Below are 16,950 nucleotides of genomic sequence, written 5' to 3' on the forward strand. Positions count from 1 at the left end.
CCACCAGTGAGCAAAGAATTCATGAATCACCTCCTGAATTACCATAAAATTTGCATTACGGCTTTTTTGAGGCAAAACACAGCCATGGTCTGCCTCTGAACCTTTTGGGCTCTTGCTGATTTTTCAGCATATCAGTCCAAACCTAACCCACAGGACAAGGGAAAGGTGACAGAAAATAAAAATACACCATCAATATACTTTGTTTCTGTAAATAGCCCCATTCATCAACCGTGTCCAAACTAATAACTGTAAATTAAATGGTTGTGGTAGTTCAGAATAGAAACAGGTCTCTGGAGGTTATAAAGGAAGTCACAGAACTATGACCTTTCACAGTTACACATTTATAGGTAACAGCTATTCTTTATATTCTTCTGTTTTCTCCTGTTTTACTGAGCTGAGAACTATTTATCTTGTGTTAGTGCAATGCATAATGAAACCTTAATGTTGTAGAAAATATAAATAATATAAATAAATAGCAAGTAAATTAAAGATTCTTCTGGGTCTCATTTCCTCCTTGTGCTAAATGCAGGGGATCCACACACAATTGTGGAGTTTTGTGCCACAACACACCCAAAGAGGCAGTATAAAGCTGGAAAAGGATGTAAACTGCAGCTGCACAGTGTATTCCCAGTGGGGGTTTTCCCAGCTATCCCCAAAGACATAGGAATGCAGCAGCTGGGGCTGAGCACAGAAAAGATGAGTAGGAAAAACTCACAAACATCTTGTGATTGTTCCAGCATCTTATAATTGGTTAGTGGTGAGAATTTACCATGTTAGCTCTGTGCTTCAACCCTTCTTTTACAACAATACTGAGTAAAATATATTTCTCTTGTTAAAAATAAAAAGGTTAAGTCAGGGAGTTACTGTGCATTTGTACATCTGCACAGTCTCCATCAGTGGAGATTTTATGTCCTGCCCTGAGATAGGCATGAAGTTCCTGCTTGGTGTCAACCTGAGCTTGGGAAGGAGCACTTGGAAAACTTAAAACATCCTTCACAAGGTAATGTCCATTCTTGCTGGTTTACAACTTATAAAAAGTAAATACACTCATCTCATTAGTATTCTCTTAGTGATAGGTAAGTATATTTAAGGAATTTTCTATTCAAGTCTATTCCATGATTTCTGAAAGGATCACATCATAATGGAGTCCTTGGATTTGACCAACATCTTAGTTTCCAAGGAAGACTAAAAAAAAATTTCTCATTATAATTCCTGAACTTAGTTTCCACATGAGAAGCTAATTTTCACTTTCTGAAGAGGCCATCACTGCTAACAGCTTTTAAAAGTCAGCCAAAGTCAACCTGAACATCAGCACCCTGAATGACAACTCTGCTGCACTTTGCCCTGTGGCTGAAGCAGATGGCACGTTGGAGCTCAGCAAACACATTCTGATATCAGCACAACGTGCTTAACTGCAGCTGGGAAGTGCAAGAGCCAATGTAAAGCTGAAGTGCAAAGCTCTGAAAACAAAATCACAAGCACTTACTGATATAAGAAGTCACAGTCTTGCTCCTCACCCTCTGTGAGCCGTGCTGAGGTTCTCCTGATGTGTCGGTGGCAGCAGATAACAGGTCAATTAATCTCACCACATAATATGGTAATATGATAATATGAGCCTTACTCTCAAGAGTCACACAAATTATATTGACACACTTAGTGTAAATAAAAGCAAGATAAGCTGCCTTCTGTCTCTAAAACAATATGGCAGAAATATATATTTGATTGGATTCCCTTTCTATATATATAATTATTTTTTTTTTTCTCCAGCTGTGCAGTATTGAGGAGACTTTGTGCAGAAGAGGACTGGGAGCTGTCCTGTGGATAAAGACCTGGGGATACTGATGGGTGAAAAATTGGACATGATACAACAATGTGATCTTGCAGCCCACATTTTCCACCTCTACTCTCTGCACTGTTGAAACCTCAACTGAAGATCTGTATCCTGCTATGGATTTCTGGGTCAAAAAAGGTGTGGACCTGTTGGAGCAGTTCAGAGGAGGGCCATGAAAATGGTCAGTGGGCTGGGTCATCTCTTTTGGCTGTGCCAAAAGGCTGAGGGAAGTTGCAGTCGTTCAGCTGGGTGAAGAGAAGGCTCCATGGAGACTTTATTGTGGTCTTTTAACATATAAAGGGGCTTATAGGAAACACAAAAGTTACAAAGTTGTAGTGACAGGACAAGGGGCAACAGTTTCAAACTGAAAGAGGGCAGGGTTAGATTAGATATTAAGAAGAAATTCTTCCTTGTGAGGATGGTGAGGCTGCCCAGAGAAGTTGTGGCTGCCCCATCCCTGGAAGTGTCCAAGGCCAGGTTGGGGCTTGGAGCAACCTGGGATAGTGGAAGGTGGCCCTGCCCATGGCAGGGGGTTGAAACTAGATAAGCTTTAAGGTTCCTTTCAACCCAAACCATTCTGGGATTCTATAATATGAGTAAATTTGCACAGATTCATGGGTGAAGTGGTTCCTCCTGGGATGTTCACAAGGTGAGCCTAACATGTCTTGCTGCCAGCCCTGCTAATCATACTGTGACAGCATGGGTGTGAGTATTTTCCACAGTGCTGTGATGCAATTTCTTTGATCCACTTTAGAGTGAATAAAGCTCCAGAGCAATTATCTGAGATTATTTCAGTGTCTGTGTAAAATATAGATTTGAAAAACTCTCCTACTTCACTCAATTATTTACGAGAGTACAATAACACTAAAATGAACAGCAGTAAGTGGAGCACCCTCTTCCTCTATTTTCTCTTTCACCATGAGCAAAACAGAATACTTTATAAAGAGAAAAGCTTTTTGCTTTGTCTAGGAAAACAAAACTTTAGGGAGAATCTGTCATAAAATGAATGCAAGTGAAGTAATGCCATGTCTCCATCCTATCTGCTTCAGAATGTTATCTGTGCTGTATGGTTTACTGCTGTCTGAAGAGAAGATAAACACATCCAGATAAAGACAGTCCCATGTAAATGTAACAGAGTGCCAAAAATACTTCTTACATACATCTGTCTGGTCAGACAATGGATATGTACCTTCCTTCTCTTGATTTTATTTTATGCCTTGTTTAACCACAAATTACTATTTCAGAAAGTGTCATCTCTTTGGTAACAGCATTTACTGAAAACCTAAAACTGTATCCCAGGTAAGAAGCATCCATTTGAGCCCTTTAAAAGTGGCAATCATTGTGATCTGATGTTGATTGGAGGTACAATTCTGCTGGCACAACATCAATGAAATTTTTCCTCTTGCTTACAAACAGCACAAGCTCCTCTACTTTCTGCATCCAAGTTACCTTCTTGAATTCAAGCCTCCGAGGTTTTCAGCACTTAAGCCTCTGCCTTCCTATCTCCCATAATTGCCTCTCATTTCAGCTGTTAGCAGCATGTTGTTCCACCTTCATGTTTTTTCACATGTAGCCCCTTTGGCCTGTTGCCTTTCTCAGGCAATTTAGAGGTTTGAAGAAAATAACTCCCATCTTTTCTTCCTTCAAATCATTCCTTAATTTTACTTATGACTTGCATCCATTTCGTTTCCCTTCATTTAGTTGGATTTCTGTGTGTGAGCTCCCATCAATTTAAAATTTGAAGTCTAATTCTAATTATCATAGAATCATAGAATGGTTTTGGTTGGAAAAGACCATAAAGACCATCCAGTTCCAACTCCTCTGCCATGGGCAGGGACACCTTCCACTATCCCAGGTTGCTCTAAGCCCCTTCCAACCTAGTTTGGAAGACTTCCAGGGATGGAGCAGCTACACCTTCTCTGGGTAACCTGTGCCAGGGCCTCACCACCGTCACAGGGAAGAATTTCTTCCTAAATTCTAATCTAACCTCAGTCAGTTTAAAGCCATTCTCCTTTATCACTCTGGGCCCTTGTCCAAAGCTCCTCTTCAGCTCTCTTGGAGCCTCTTCAGGCACTGGAAAGTACTCCAAGGACTCCCTGAAGCCTTCTCTTCTCCAGGCTGAACAATTAGGACAAGATGAAATACTGTGCCTTCTATCCATTTGTAAAACAGTAAATACAGCTGTGAGCCACTGTTTTACAGTTGAATACAGCCTGTTCCCAAGCAGTAGATGGTAAACTAGAAACATTACACGTTTTTTGCCAGAGTAAGCTGCATCTGTACCAGTCAGTCAAACAGGACCAGGGTGTGGAGTTGTACTCTGGCATCTGGTCATCCACACTTTCAATCTGTTACTGAGGTTCCTGCTATGGCTTTGCACACAAACACTGTCCCCAGGAACGTGGGACATGTCTGAGGGACATCAGCTACACACACAAGATCAGTCCAGTTGATCACACTACTAGAAAGCTCAAAGATTGCTTTACTTGCTAGCAAAGACGGAGAAAAAATGATTACACAAGTCTTTGCAACTGTTAAGTGAAGTGTAACTTTGAGTGAATCATTCTCTCCTCCTCTCCCCTCCTTACACCTCATTATTTGCTGTCTCAGAAAAAAAAAGAAAAATATATAGAAGAATGTCTTATAACAACAGAGTACCACAGAAAAATGCAAAATAGCAATATAAAATACATATAAAATGCTTATTCAGACAGCCAGGACAAAAATAGGAGCATCTTCAGGCACAGAAGATGATTCCTGATTGTTGGTCAGTGACTTTTTGTGGCATATCCTGGGCAGGATTTCCTCAGTATGAGAAGCAAGAGCCATTTCCCACCTTGTACCTGGTGTGACATTTGTGTTTGAAGCAGTAAAACTCTGCAGTGATCCCAGCCACCTCCAGCTCCACATGGCCCTGCTCTTCTTCCCAATTTCACATCCATGACTTTTCAATTTGATTATAAACTGCTTGGGTTTTGTTTACAAAGTGCTCTGTCAGCATTCACTGACACCTGCTTTAACTGTATTTGTTTTAAAGAGGCTTTACATTACTTTTAAAGGACAAGTTTTGCCTCCAGACAAAGAACTCCTGCACATCAAGTCTCTCCTGCCTTGACCTAACCAGATATTTTATTGTGACTGAAGTGATCCAGATGTGTCCCTCACATAAGAGTGAACTCTAGTCAGGTCTGCCTGACACCTGTACATTCCTCCAGACCACTCTCTTCTGACTTCTCTTCCTGTTTGTTGACATTAAAAGCACTTTTACTTGGAGAAATAAAAAGAGAAATCCAGAAAAACTTCAACCTTTTTTTTGCAGGTGATGGGCCATCTATATGAAGATAAGACTTGTTTATTATGATGGGACAGTGATGGAACCCAGAGTCCTTGAGCCATTTTATCCATTTCCTTTCCATAACACACTTTTTTCTTTCATTTACATTAGGGGTGTGACTAAATCACCTGTGTTTATTTAAATAACAGAAACAGAGAATATGTTCAGGTAAATCAAAGAAAATCCCATTTGATGATAATGGCATTTTGTTTGTGTGACATTACTTCTACATAATTCTTTATGATTATTCAAGTGAAACATTAGAAGAACTCAAGATAGAAGTTGTTGATTCTGTTTTGCTTTAAAAGAACAGCTTTCTTGCTTTCTTGCTACAGAACAAACCATCTACTCATGGTGAAGAGGCAGACTATATCATTGTTATTTACATTCTGATTCTTAGATCCCTGTTTTGTGTCTATCACCTTGGGGTGGTTTTTCCAAGGTCACCAAATTCAATGGAAAGATTTGCATTCCCTTTCCACATCTGGAATTTTATATGTGTATATAACTCAACATATGTGTATATATACAATATTTATTGCATTTCAATCTGCTGTGATGAATCTAAGAGGGTTTCTTTCCATGTGGATGCTCTCAGTGCACTAGAACTGAAAGGGTAACTCAAAGGGAACAGGGAAAACTTTCTCTCTTGCAACTTTGAATATTGTGAGTGAGGGGCAGGAGGACAAAAAGGAGTATTTCCAAAGGCTGATTCTGCACAGTTTTGCCTCACTGGGCACCTGCAATAGTCAGCAGAAACAAACTCCACTGTGGAGGTGGCCAGGGAACATAAGCTGGGAGCCTGCACTGAAAGAATTTTTCTTCCTCCATCTACTGACACAGAGGTAACTTAAGGAGTAGCTTGTGGAGGGAATGTCTTCCAAAACCCATGAAAAGATACTTCAAGGAATTGGTCCTTTAGTAGCTGTTAGCCAATGACAGAATCAGATAATTAAAATTTCTTTCCTAATGACCATTTTTTTTTCCCCTTAATAATTAGTACTACTTTTTGGACAGGTTCTCAATAGTGCAGTTTTCCTAAGACAGCTACTTTCCCTTCCTTTTCATAGGTGTATTCTTCTTAGGTTTTAATACAGAACTAAAATAAAGTGGGCATGTTTTGAGTTTCTTACACTGATATTGTTCACAACTCCAGCACAAATCTGGGACGGGGTTTGCTCTCTGGCTTAGGCCCCCTCTGCTGGTCTTCCCAAAGCAAAACACTAAATACCAGAGATTTTTCATTACTAATTAACCTTTTTAGGGGAAAAATCCAGATTTCTCTTTCTTAACCTTTTACTATCAGAATACAAATCACAAAGAAGATCATCTTTTGGGCTGTGAACTCAGCATAGGGGCAGTTTTTAAAATTAATTCAAGAAAATAATTGCATAATCAAGCATGTGAACCTGTGGAATTTCTCAGGCAAAAAGTCCAAAAGTGAACACGGCCTAAAAAGCTGATCCCAGCTTCATCTGGCTCTTAGCAGCACCTTGTGATTGGCATTTTAATGAAGATATTATGTAAGGAGATCTAGGAGCATAGGCTGCTGGGGATGGGGGTTTTTTGTGTATCTCAGCTAATAAAATCCAGAGGCAGTAGTCCTGCTTGAACAGCACATATTTGAAGGAGATATACAGGTGAGGAGGTATAGTGGCTAAATATTAGCACCCATTCCAGCAACAATGTAAAACAGAGATCTAATTATCTGGGAAAATCTCTGGATGTCAGAGAAGTGAATTCAAGCACAGTGCTTTCTTAACCAGGTGAAGGACACGACACACTGGCACTGGGAGAAAGGAAGTTTGGTGCACCTGGTACTCCAGGAGTCCCTTTCTGCTACCCAAAACTAAGAAAAGAAGCTCCAAGACTGCTTTAACTAATACCAACACCTAAAAATGTTTCCTGCATTGCCCAGGATCAGGCAGAAAAGGGTGGTAGCACAGGCATCAACCCAAAGATGTTCAGCAGAGTCACAAAAAAAAAGATTGGTTTATTTCACATGGGTTTATTTTTAGTGATGTTGAAAAGCATTTCACATGTCACAGGCACAGGCAAGATCCTGGCCATGGGTATTTAAATCTAAGCTCTGTTAGCAGCCTCCTGTTACCCACTCTGGGTAAGTAAATTCTTGAATGTGCTGGAGAAAGTGCAGTGGAGGCCAGGCAAGGTGGAGAGAATCTTGGAGAACTCTCTTTGCTCAGCTGTAAGGGCAGAAGGATAAGGGAAGGGTTTATTGCTGCTTTCAATCACAGACTCTTTTCAGAGATACACAATGATAAGAGACAACACATTGTATAAATTCTTATGGGAAACACAAAAACAAGTGCCCAGTCAGGTGAGATTGCCATTCTCAAAGATATTTGGGTTGGATGTTAGGAAAAGGTTCTTCACCCTTTGGTTGGGCACTGGAACTGGGCAGTGGGCACAGCACCAAACCTGACAGAGCTCAAGGAGTGTTTAGGCAATGGTCTCAGGCACAGAGTGGGATTCCTGGGGTTGTTCTGTGCAGGGTCAGGATGAGGATTACAAAGTCCTTCCAACACAGGATACTCCATGATTCTATGGCTTAGCTGGACAGAAACCTAAGCCACTCCTCATTGGACACGCTTTGAGCCAGGAATTGAACTAGGTGACCTCCAGAAGTCCCTTCCAACCAAAATTATTCCATGATTTTATGGTAAGTGACTACTGGATCATTAATCCAACTTAACCTGATGGAAGTTACTTTGACAGTTCTAATGCTTCCCCAAGCAAATAAGAAATTTAAACCCAACCCAGACTTGCTGAAGTCAGTGGGAATCTTGAGCTCAACTTGAAAGGCACTGGATCAACTTCAATGCTTTTAGGATTCATGTTCAGAAAAGACATTAAACTTTAGCTTTGCAGGTGACACTAGAAATTGTGGGGTTTTTTAAACTATGAGTATCTCAATAGGTTGTCTCTGCAGTTAGATGAGAACTGCTCACTTTTGAGTCACAAATCCTGCCCAGGGAGTCACCAGCAGAGCAGGAGTTTGCTCAGTGCTCTGGGGGGGTTGTAACTCCACTTTTCAGTTTGCACTTGTAGGAAAATTCCCATTTGCCAAGTGTTATTGGTAATGAGCCTCTTGTCTAACGTGGGTTCAGCTCAGGTCAACTGCTGCTTTTGTGTTGAGACACTGTCTATAATAATTGAAATTTATGTCATAGAATGGCAATCCTGTGACCTCTATAGAGTGAGCTAATGGTTCCAGTCCTGTTTTCAGCAGACTGCTGTGAATTAACACGGCCACTGCTTTCCCTTTTTCACCTCGTCATTTTTCTTTGTAAGACAAGCTTTTTCCCTCTTCCTTATCTTGTCTCTTACAAAGGATCCTATTATTTATCTTCAACATGAAACAGAGTAAACAACACAAGGGAGTAATTACAACACAATAAATGTCAAGTACTAGCCAATTATTTTGATTATTCCTATGAAGGTTAAAAAATGAAAAAGAACCCATGACTTTGTAAAAACATAGTGAACGCCTTTACACACACAAAGAGAATGGAAACAGATTTATCTTGATAAATATGGGAGTCATATACTACAAAGAAAGAAAAAAAGCAAGGAAACAAACATTTTTCGAATCCTTAAAAGAAATCACATCCACAATCCCTGAAGAAGTAGCTGTCCTAGTCCCTTGGACTAACTGAAATTTCCTGAGAAGGAAGGATACCTTCCTGGTTAGGGTGGAGACTTGGATTATCTCCAAGTAGCATCCATGTTTTGAGTAATCCTCTGATATGAAGCTGCACCTATGTTACTTGCACTTAAATGTTCTCCAAAAGAACATATGCTAATGTGACCTGCAATACGAGATTTTCCTTTCCTAATACTTCCTTCTCTGCAGACTCTGGGCTTGAACTCTGGGCACAACAAGCACTTTCTTTTCATAATGGCCCCTGTTGTTTTGCTAATATTTTGTCCTGCACCATCCCCAGCGAAGGAGAACACCGGCATTGCAGGGTGAGGGTTGTTATAAAATGGTAAAAATCCAAATTGCTGCCTGTTTTGTTTTCCTAAGAAAGCCAACACATGGAACTTGTGATCTCATATCCATTTTTACCATGTCCCTTATGCCAGCAAACATGAAACAATGTCTTTACTTCTTCACTTCTTAGTCATACCCCATCAGCACCTATGTAATGAAACTAAATTTAAACTTTGGTTATACTATCAAATAAAAAAAGGCATAGGTGGCAAAAATCCAGGTCCAGACCAGGATTATCCTGTAAATCCGAGACTCTCCAGAATCCTTGGTACTGTGGAAAACTTACGTTGCAAAATACTGAGTAATGTTTAGATTTTAAATATCTCCATGCCTTGGTTATTTGATTTTGACATGTTGCTTAATTTAACTGTTTAATTGACACAAAAAAATTTATCTGCTCGGTTGTGTCCCAGCTCACAGCTTGTTAAAAGAGACAACTGATTTAACACATTTATGTGAATGAATGTAGCAAAGCATAAGTTGTGTGTGGTTGTACAAGAAGATGACTTCATGTGACTGTTGAAAGAAGAAAAGGACTGGTAAGACAAAAGGAAAAAAAAAGGGAGTTTACAGAATACAAATCTTATCCTCTCCTCCAAACTAATCTCCCTCACATCTGGAAATTCCAATCTTTATCAAATTTCAGAGTCTCTTGCCTGGATGTTAACAATTATAAACCCCTTAGGAGCATCATAAGACTCTTGATGAGTCAGGACGAAGGATTCTTACGCATCGTCACACTCTCATATTCATTTCAGCTGTGATGGCTCAGCTAATTCTTAGGTTCAACAACCGGCAATTGTGGGCAGGCCCATTACAACTGGCCGGGTAAGAGCGTTTTTTACAACGCACTAATGACCGGGGGATTGATCCTGCCACGCTGAGGTCAGTGGCAGCTTTGTCACCGGCAGCTTTGTCCTCAGCGAGGACACGGTCAGGTCTCCTCGCACGGACCAAGAGCAAACAAAACCAGCAACTTCCTCATCCAGGTGCCCTCACATTTAGAAAAGAGAAGGGCGTCTAATGAACAGAACAGGCGAAAGCCTGGCTGATAAAATATTCTGGGGGTTCTTCACTTCGCAGCTTGTCTTGCAGCAAAAGAAGATCTTGTCAAGAGAATCAGACTTTGAGAAATTGAATTACAAAACACAGGCATTTCTTGGTGTCCAGTGATGAAGAGTAAATGAAGTTTACCCCTCCAAGCTGGAAAGAACTGTATAAGGTATCCCTGCTGGAGTCCTGGTGTGTATTAATCTGCCCCAGCCTTTTAAATACTTCAAATCAACTTATGCTGTCTCCCAATGTGGCTTTAAGCTGATTGATGGTTTCTGTGCTGCGGAGAAGCACAGATGGTCCCAAGGAGACCATATGCATTGTACTGCTGAGAAACTGGTGGAGAGCTCAGGGACAGGGGCCAAAATGATTTGGCATAGCCAGGCAAGCCATGCCAGCACTTCTTCAGACCTTAAACGTGGTTATTTTGTCCCTTTTTCCATAACAAGCTCAGGACACACAGGCTTTCTAGCAAGACTTTTCCACTTCAACTTCTGAGGCAGCAGAGATTCTAAAGGGCGGGGGGGCGGGGGGGGGAAACCCCCACTGAAAAAATGGTTTTCTGCTTTCCCTTAATTTTTCATTTTCTTTAAAATTCCTGTAGACTATATTGACATCCTTTTTTAGTTTCCCCATGTCACAGGAAAAGCAAATTTTCCTAGCCACTGGGTCTTCGGTGACATTTTGCTGCAGATAGAAGGAACCATGTGAAATGCAGGTGCTTTGCAGATGAGCTCTGAAAACCTCAATAAACTGCATTTCTCTTCCTGAGTTGCCTGAATCTTTTGTCATGTTTGGCCTTTTGAAGAAACTGGGAAATGCCATGCTTTTCCCATATTTCTTATACAAAAAAAAAAAAAAAAAAAAAAAAAAAAAAAAAAAAAAAAAGAAAAATGGAGGGATGACCCCTCCCCAACACTTTAGAATATTAATAATAGTTTTATATACTAATTTACATTAATGGTAAATCTATTACCTTTATTCTCCTTTTTATATTTTATTATTCATAATATCTTTTATATGCTTGCATTTTATATGCTTTATTTTGTATTATGCTTATATTTATCCTGCTTTGATTTTTATTGTGCTTATTTTTACAAGCTTTTTTTTGTATTTTTATTATGTTTCTTTGCTGAATATGTTTTATATTAATTTTCAGCATAAAAGGATTTGGCTTCTGTTGATATTTTGGCCTTTATTGTACTTTGCTTTTGCTGATTTTCTTGAATTATAGGTTACTTCCATCAGCAAATTCTCCCTGGAAAAATAAAACTCATGACTGAGCATCGCTTGCTTTCTCTTACAGCTAAAATAAGAAAACCACATTGTGATGCCCTAATGATTTTGTACCTAATTTTGTAGTTTGAAAATTACCAGCATTTGGTTTTTAAATGAGGTCATAACTGTTGTTTTTTTAAAGTGATTAGCAGAGCATGGATCTAGTCTCAGAGACAGCAAAGTATGGCAGGTTGGGAAGCACTTTTCAAGAGTCCAGGAGAAAGGGAATTAAATCAAAAGTGCTGCATTTCATGAATCTTTGTGACATCCTTCAGATAAATTCAGTTTGGATGCAGGATACACCCCAGGTGTGTGCTCTGGATGATTTAAACATCGTGTGATTTATTAATCATGGCTACAGTACCGGGATTTTATGGAGCTCCTAATGGCACAGCTGCCTGAGCAGATCCCTACAGGTGTTATCACACCAGGGTGCTGCAGGAATAGCACCAGGAAGATGGGGAGCCTGCAGGGTAATCATCCATCTGCCTTTGGGATTCCAAAAATACGTGCAGTCCCGTGGAGAAGGGATGGGGCAGGGAATCAGTACTTCCCAAGCCAAAGATGAAAAAAAAGTATAGCAACATCGCACTATTATAGGTCTTACATAACATTAATATGAAGATTTTTGTAGATAACCTCTAAGCATCTCTTAATTTTAGCTATCTAAAAATTACGGATCTAGTCTAAGTAGTCATCTCAGCTTCTTCTGAACTCACAGGAACTACAGAAAATATAAAAGTCACCTTCAAAGGACTCGCCCAACCTGCTCCAGACACCAGCAAAAACATGACAGTAATGATCACCTTCCACCAAATGTATCCTTCCACCAAACCAAGGCAGCCTGGACAACAGCTTGACTATATATCTAATTTTTAGATGAGTATTACCAGGTGATGCAAATCCTTTTCCAAACAAAACAAAATCCCACAGTTTGCCAAGTTTTTAGGCTGCAGAGTAACTTGAAATGTATTATTTTCCATTACATCAGATATTCACAGCAAACCATAAAAGAGAGGAGGGACAGTAAGTAAGGGAAGCTGAAACTAAGGTTTCAGATGAGAGAAGTTCAGTTTTTTTCTTTGAGAAGTCAAGAAATCTAAATGGCCCAATAAAACAGTTCACAGTGACAACAGTGATCTTCCACATCTACTCTGCCTTAGCAAGACCCTGTGCTCAATTCTGGTGTTCCCAGTTCAAGAAGGACAAAGAGCTACTGGAGAGGGTCCAGCAGAGGCCACAAAGATGATCAGGAGTCTGGAGCATCCTTCTTTTGAGGAGAGGTGAGGGAGCTGTTTAGTCCAGAGGAGACTGAGAGGAGGAGATTGATCTCATCAATGCAGACAAAGGTGGATGCAAAGGAGGATGGTGCCAGATTCTTTTTGGTGGTTGCCAGAGACAGGATGAGGAGAAAAGGCCATAAACTAAAACACAACGAGGTTCACCACCACACAAGGAAGAACTTCTTCTGTTGACAGTGGCAGAGCACTGGAACAGGCTGCCCAGGAAGATTGTGGAGTCTCCCTCTCTGGAGACATTCCCAACCCACCTGGATGCATTCATGTGTCGCTGCTCCAGGTGATCCTTCCATGGCAGGGGGTTGGACTGGGGGATCTCCAGAGCTTCTTTCCACCCTGGCTGTTTCATGATTCTGCGATCTTGGTGCCAAAAGTCCCTTGTTTAAGGAAAACACAGACAAAACTCTGATATTTCACGATATACCATATAATAAAAGAAGTTTGATCACTGGTATTGAACCAGAAAGAGTTAAAAGGGGTGTTGGGCAATAGAGCGTGCAGAGATTACAGCAGGCTCATACAGAATATGGCCACTGCGATGGAAGCTGATTCCAAAGTGCAGTTAAATTGCCATGTGATCCCAGTAGCAACTGCGGGCCCGTTTTCTCTTTTTATGGGAAATGATGTCATTGGGAACAGCTTCATCGGGCTAAGGGTGGAATTTTCTAAATTGAGTTTTAATGAATAGACTGGACAAAGTCATCCTCTTGCCTGCAATAACTGAGTGTGCATTGGTGACAAAAAGTTGTTTATTTAGATACATGGGGTTTTACTTTTTTTTTTTTAGAAATACGCTTGGCAATTACCATCCATCTAAAGACTTTCAACAAGCTGTAACAGGAAACAGAATTAAAATTGTCTAAAATAATATTTTCTAAAAATAGGGCTGGGGAGCAGCACATCATTTTAAATATGACCATAATGCTAAAAGAATTTTCTTGTTCCAAACAGTGAAATATTATCCTTCTCAATAACTCATAAATTATTTATGATACAGAGTTGAGTTTCACAATGGCTCTTGTTACTGTGGTGCTAATGAATGTGGTGACTACAGGTCCCAACCATCTGTATCACAACTTGATGTACAGCTAAAGAGAAAATAAATAGAGTTGTACACTGGGAGATGTAGTCTCATCAGCTACAAATACATTTAGTAGAGGGATATGATATACACAGCTGTTTGATCCTAATTTAAAGTGATGCTTGAATTTCTTTTAAATATTTATTACCATTGTCAGTGCAACAGGCCAAGCAAATCTAGGGAACTAAATAAAAGCTATGCTTTCAGAAAATACTGTAGTAATTTGACTTAGTCCAATTTCCCCTGAAAAATGTATAAATAGCAAACGAGAGCAGCAAACTCTCTGCTGTCATTACATTCTTGCAGCTTAAAATGAGGGCATCTCCAAAAAGATACAGGGTCATGTTTTCATTCAGTTTTATTAAAAAAAATAACTACTGAAAATGTAGATGTAGGTAACATGGAATCTAAATGAAATCCATGATTGTATTTAATTTGAAGTGCTAGGAGAGCTTCATTAAAGTGGAAAAGGAGGGTGAAAAATTAAATTTATTTTTAAATGGAGAGGGTAAAGAAACATGGCACATGCCTGCAGGAACAATTCTGTGTAATCTTGGGAAGGGAAGGGTTAGGGCCTGCATCTAAATCTCTCTAAAGGTCCGTTTCTACCAACAAATTTTACTGCATTTAACTACAAAGGCCCAAAATTTCTAAACTAAAGGCCCTTAATAGTTACCAGAATACTGAGCACGACTGAGCAGTGCTCAGTATCATGATAAAGATCACAATTAGGGTGAATACAGGGAGATCGAGTCCAAACATTCCATCCAGCCACAGACAGCAATGGCAAAGGGAGAATCTGCAATCATACAGAAACATGGTCAGTTCATCTATCACAGGAAAGCCATACAGCAAGGATGTTTCTATTTTTCACAGCTATTTTAGCTCTCTCCAGTAGGATATTGCTGTAAACTGCCCTCAGTCACTGATGAATTGCACCAACAGTTGTAGACAGTGGGAACATAACCTGCAGTTGGAGGCCTATCCGAACATCCAATTTAGGGAATGCTTTGGTTTGGAAAGGACCTTAAAGAACATCTAGTTCCAACCTCCTGTCATGAGCAGGGACACCTTCCACTATCCTAGGTTTCCTCAAGCCCCATCCAACCTGGCCTTGGACACTTCCAGGGATGGGGCAGCCTCTCACCAGGGCATCCTGTGCCAGGGCCTCAGCCCCCTCACAGTAAAGAATTTTTTCATAATTTCCAATCTAAAACTACTCTCAGTTTAAAGCCATTAACATACAGCTGTTTGCTATGATTAAAGATGGAAACTACCTAGACAACCTTGCCAGGCGTCCACCTTTTCCAGCCCTCAGCATCTCTCCCTCTGTGTTCAATTCCTTCTTCACATCCTCAGAGGATTCCTAATCCTCTCTCCTGGCACACACTCCACCTCAGAAATCCCCAGGCACGAGGTTTAACCCTGGCTTGCTGGAATAAGCCATTCCTCCCAGAATCACCCCTCTCCCATCGCAGCCTCCTTGAGCATCCTCCTCCCCTCTTGAGACAAAAGAGATTTTTTTGTCTAAAACCTTCTCATCTCAGTTTGTTCCCCGCAGACTGGTGGGGGAATGACTTCATGAACACACTCCCATGTCTTTTGTGTACAGGCCAGCCTTCATCAAAGGGGGCTGAAACCCGTGGGATTATTAAACCCATTATGCGTTCATTACTGGTAATCCGCTGCTGATTTTGCCAGCGGTTGTGCTTCCAACGGGAAATCCTGCGGAGCTGCGATCCAGGCGAGCAGGAGCCCCTCAGGAGGAGAGGACACAGGGGACGTCCAGGTTGGGCATCAGGAGGAATTTCTTCTCATAAAGGGTGATTAGACATTGGAACCGCCCAGGGAGGTGATGGAATCACCATCCCTGGAGGTGTTTTAGGGAATGACTGGACATGGCAGTCAGTGCCACGGTCTGGCTGGGTGGTGCTGGGTCATAACTCGGACTCGATGATCCCAGAGATCTTTTCCAATCTAAACGATTCTGTGATTAAGGGAGACTTGAGGCTTCATCCGGCCAGCGCCTCGAGACCCACATCGTCCTCAGGTGGGCTGAGCTGCTGCCGCCACCGCAGCGGGACCGGCATCGGGATTGGAATCGGAACAGGGCCGGGATGAGGATTTGGATTCGAGATTTGGATTCGAGATTCGAGACCCGGGACGGGGAACACCCCCCCAGCCCCGGCGCTCGCGCCAGCCTCTCCCCTCAGGGGCAGGGGCGGGGCCGATGACGTCACCGCCCCGCGCGGCGCGGGGCCCGGGGCGGAGGGTGATGTAATACCCGTAACGGCCCCGCTCCGTGCGACATCCGGGTACCCTGCCGGGGTGCTGCTTTTTTTTTTTTTTTTCCGCCTATTTTTTTTTTAACTCTTTCTTTTTTTTTTTTTTTTTTTTTTAATCTGTCAAGCTCCATTTGTCCCTTTTTTTGGGTGTTTTAATTGTGTGATTTTTAAAATTAATTTTTTTTTTTTTTTTTTAATGAGGGAGGCAGACAGCGAGGAGGGAAAGGGCGCGGGGGCGCGCGCGCGCGCTCCCGCCTCCCCTCCCCTGCGGCGTGCGCGCCTGCGCAGAGGGGCGGCGGCGGCAGCGCAGTGCGAGTGTGTCCGTGTGTCCGCCCGCCCGTCCGTCCGTCCGTCCGTCCGCGGCCGGCGCTCCGCGCGGCGCTGCGCGGGTGGGCGCGGAGCAGCTCGGGCGGGGGACGGGGACGGGGACGGGGACGGGGGCGGGGGGGGGGCCGGCGGCGGCGGGGGCGAGATGAGCGCTGGGCTCCCCCTGGGCACTGAGCCGCCCTGTGAATGAGCTGAGGCGAGGCCGCCAGCCGGGTGCCCCCCTCCTTCTCCTCCTCCTCCTTGTCCCCCCCTCCTTCCCCGTCTCCCCCGCGCACCGCCGGGAGCGCGGCCCTGCCCGCAGAGCCGGCGCCGAGGCCGAGGCCGCGGCCGGGGGGGTAAGTGGCGCTGCGCAGTGCGGGGCCGGGGCCGGGGCCGGGGCGGGCTGAGGGGGCGGCGGGGCCGGGGCGCTGCGGGGCCTGTAAACAACCGGGGGCGGCGGAGAGCGCGG

The 16,950-nt window shown here is 42.4% G+C and overlaps 1 protein-coding gene across 1 annotated transcript in view; it reads left to right on the top strand.

Moving 5' to 3' along the window:
• Positions 1-16,004: 16,004 nt before the first annotated feature.
• The window catches only part of PPM1A (protein phosphatase, Mg2+/Mn2+ dependent 1A), a 29,726-nt gene continuing 28,780 nt past the window's right edge, over positions 16,005-16,950 (top strand). Inside the window, exon 1 of the mRNA XM_083863670.1 lies at positions 16,005-16,837. The gene's annotated coding sequence lies outside the window, so the exon portion shown is untranslated. The remainder of the gene's footprint in view (positions 16,838-16,950) is intronic.

The sequence above is a fragment of the Zosterops lateralis genome, assembly GCF_965231275.1.
Source record: "Zosterops lateralis genome assembly, chromosome: 6".
NCBI lineage: Eukaryota > Metazoa > Chordata > Aves > Passeriformes > Zosteropidae > Zosterops > Zosterops lateralis.